This window comes from Diadema antillarum, unplaced genomic scaffold (assembly GCF_040938485.1).
Source record: "Diadema antillarum isolate AM-2024a unplaced genomic scaffold, OU_Dant_1.0 seq00001674_RagTag, whole genome shotgun sequence".
NCBI lineage: Eukaryota > Metazoa > Echinodermata > Echinoidea > Diadematoida > Diadematidae > Diadema > Diadema antillarum.
In genome coordinates this window covers 33102-37090 of record NW_027272370.1, presented here as the reverse complement: position 1 = coordinate 37090, position 3989 = coordinate 33102, and positions in this window count along the sequence as shown.

Sequence of the window (3989 nt, the reverse complement as noted above, 5' to 3'; positions counted from 1 at the left end):
ACGTACTGTACATAGTGTAACTTTAACCATGTTTGCATAAATGATAACGTGAATATGAAACGCGACATCTATCGATATGATGCTCAAGACGCAAGTTGCAGAATACAGGATTTGTCTGAGGAATTTAACATACAATCGTTTTAAAAGCCACCCACTCCTGGTTTCAAGACGGCCTTGATGATTAGTCTGCATGTATAAGGTGCCTACAATAATCTATAGCAAATCACCTCCAAATAGCAGAGGTTCAGCCAATATACAGTGTATAGGTGAAATGAAAGAAGATTACAAGGTTTATGGAATTCCAGTGTCACACACTTTCAAGAGATGATGATAAGTCGCAATTACTTTCAGCTGTATGCAAGTTACTGAGGAGGCAATATCGCCTCATCAAGCTATTGTGTTGTAACTTTGAGGGCGAAGGTGATAATATGTGCGAAATCTGTTCAAAAAGTTTGGTTCTACATTATTTGTAATCAAACCAGTGGAAATTCATAAGGCTAAGACATCGCATTTCATTTATTCACCAAATGTTCATTAATTTTTTTCTTCATTTTTCTTTTTTATGATCGAATTCCTTAAAACATGGATCTATTCTTTGTCGTTGATCTTGCTCTGTTTTCAAAATCAGCGTGAGCCCTGCGGAGTGCCATATAAATAGCAATTTAGATTCCAATTCATTTTCACATTTCTCACTGAAATGCTTTGACTATTGATGAAAATTTGCAATATCTTTAGAGGTGTTTGGCTTGAGACTTGACAGTGAGAACATGACTGTGTATGGAACTGAAGTACAAATAGCTCCATGGTGAGAATGTGATGTCAGTTGCTGCAAGGGGGGGGGGGTAATACGGGATGGTGAATACTGAGAAAGTTCGATCTTTTAACAGTTGTGAAGAGTGTATGGGTTACAGAACAGAGGAAACCAAATGTTGGAGAGAAGTTCGTCTACAGCATTATTATTTCTCATCATGCATGGCTGATCAAAGTTTTTAGCAGTAGGGGAGGGGGGATGTCGCTGCTGATAGCCAGTGAAATAATCAGAGAACGGTTGAGATGCGGATTGATGTTGGTTTCAATGATTATGTTATGTCAATAGTATAGTTGTGTTAAATTCAACACAAATAGAAGGGATTTAATTTGTATAGATTTATATAGAGAAAATCCCACCTCAATGCATGCTTTGAGTTTGTTTTAAGGGGTCGCACTGGGTTCAACAACAACAACAACAACAACAACAACAGTAACAACAACAAAAATCGATTCCATAATGTCATATGTATATTGTTTGAAGCAAAACAAAATATTGTTTGAAAAAAAAAAAATATGCTCGTGTTCATTCTACAAGAGTACCCAAGGATGCATTTCAGTGACACCGTACAAGAGCAGTTGTTGATGTTCTGGTGTGGCTAACCATCAGTTTCTCCACGTTGTATATTCCTTTACACAAACCTGTACTAAAGAGTCTGTTGCATCTTGCACTATATGATATATATACATTAACCTGGAACTATTTTTTTTTAAGAATAACGTACTCCCCACCTAAATGTTTACACCAAAAAAAAAATCAACATGAAACATAAATAGTTATACCAATTAGGTAACTTAGTCTATAGAGTAGAACGACCCATAGTGTTTGTCTTATTAATTGTTCCGGCCTTTCTGGGATCCTTCATCGATAAAGTAAACCTTACAGCTTATCATGAAAACACGTCTGCTATACAATGAATCATCTGGACTGGAGCGGAAGCATGATTACAAATTACCTACGTGATTTTCACATATATAAGGAACACCGCTCGTTTCAACGAAAAATAATCATTATGGCGCAGATTGATCGGTCGTTTTGATCAGCCCAAAAGGTTAAAGAATCCATGCCATGTCATGTCAATGACGAATGAAGGTGATTTAGCCCCTTGTTGCTAAAGCTTTCTTCTTCCAGCCCATCAATTACTGGAGGACACTGTAATATTTGTGTGCTTGTCCTTCCTTTATTTGTTAGTTTTGGCACATCCCTCAACTTTTTTTTAAGAGGTGAGTTTTTGACTTTGGCTCTGATCGTTTGCTGGATTTGCATTTCGTTCTCCACAACTCTATAGCAGCTGAATCATTAAAAGAATTGTTATAGTCAATTTACTTGATTTGCTATGATTTTAATACTAAATTTTTGTGATTGTATGAATGATCAAACAATCTTTAAATGGAAACATTACTTAGCATACGAACATTAATGAAATATCAAATTCAAGTGTGGAACTTTACCTTACAGAAAACAATCCCATTAAAAGGGTTAAAACTTTACATTTTGAACACATTCGAAGATGGTAAAACGTCCAAAACGCAGCTCTTGGAGAAATGAACAATAACTGTTTATACACAGTAATATGATATAAACTTCAATAATTGAAATTATCAACATTGAAGCTCCTGCACGTATACCTTTGCACATTGGCTCTCGCGTATACATAGTGACATACATACGTAATAAGGGTGACATGCGATGCACTGCATGAGCTATAGCCAGCGAGATGCTTTAGCGCAATGTGATGACGTCATTCGTTCGCTGTCGCTCCCGAGGGAACGAAGATGACACCAAACACTCCATACTAAACAACAGTCGGTGAAAGAGAGAGAGACAAGAAAGCTCGTGATTATGATGTCATTCGTCTTTTGTCAGTATCTCTGAAATACATAGTTTTTCTCTGCCCAATATTGATATAAAAACAAACTCATTCAAAATCGTTAACAAGAATCCAAGTTTAGCAATTCTCTTCGCTCGCCTTTAATTCCCTGAGTTCAAATTCGCTCAACGACATAAGAACTATCCAGTCTTGTGTAAAGAATGTATATATATATATATATATATATATATATATAATTGAATTCATTTAAGTTGTCATTTAATTCAAATTAGTGACAGAGTCACTCTCTTTCGCTGCACAATATCGCCATTTTTTCTTTCCTGTCGTATTTTTATCCTGCTTTATAATAGATCAACATCTTCAGAGATCATTCTTGTTAATATGTATTTTTATCACTTGTATTTAATTTCATGCCTGCTATAGGCATCTTGGGAGGGTGTCTCCTGTAAAGGAAATTTAATACGTAAATAACAAACATGTTTTCCGCATTTGAATGCTGGAACACTCCAAACCGGGAAACCAGGGTAAATACAAATGACGTCTGTTAGCCTTTTTAGTTGAAACAAAATCATACGATATGGCCAAAAGAGTTTCAAGCAGAACAAGTTCTTGAATGTTGATGTCGTTGCATGGGTTCATGGTGGCATAGTGGATATAGGACTCCTGACTTTCAATCGAAAGGACCGAGTTCGAATTTAGTCCAGCGTTTTCGTCCGTGGACGAGAATCTTGATTGAAACTAATTTGTCTATCTTCACAAAGTGTACTACAATGTATTTATGAATGAAAGGGGACCTCTACATGTATACCGGGAGATGGTTGGGGGGGGGGGGGTATATCCCCTCCACCCGAGGGATCGAGATTTCGCATTTTTATAATTGAAATTAAATAATATGGTGCACACTTCGGGTCAAATATTTTGACAGGTTATAAAGAAAAAGCGAGAAAATTTCCACATCTCGGGAATTTGGAGGGAAGGAATGTTTGCCCCGCCCCCCCCCCCCCCCCCCCCATCGGACATCGACGCCCCTGTAATATTAATTGTAACCTGTGCTCAAAGCACTAACCTCATTACTAATACTAGTACATGTACTTATGGTCTACCGTTACAACTGAATGGTTACAAAACGGACTGCTCGGGACCTGTTTTGTTCTGTTTTTGTTTTGTTTTTTTCTTTTTTCCTTCTTCTCCCCCCCCCCCCCCCCCCAAAAAAAAGACCATCTTTGACCGTGCAGGCTGAACACATCTGTTGAACGTATTGTTCGCGTCGTTATTCGTATGCGCATTGGCTGGACGTGCCACAAAAACAGTATGAACGTAGATGGCGCACTGGTACTATGTCATTTTGGA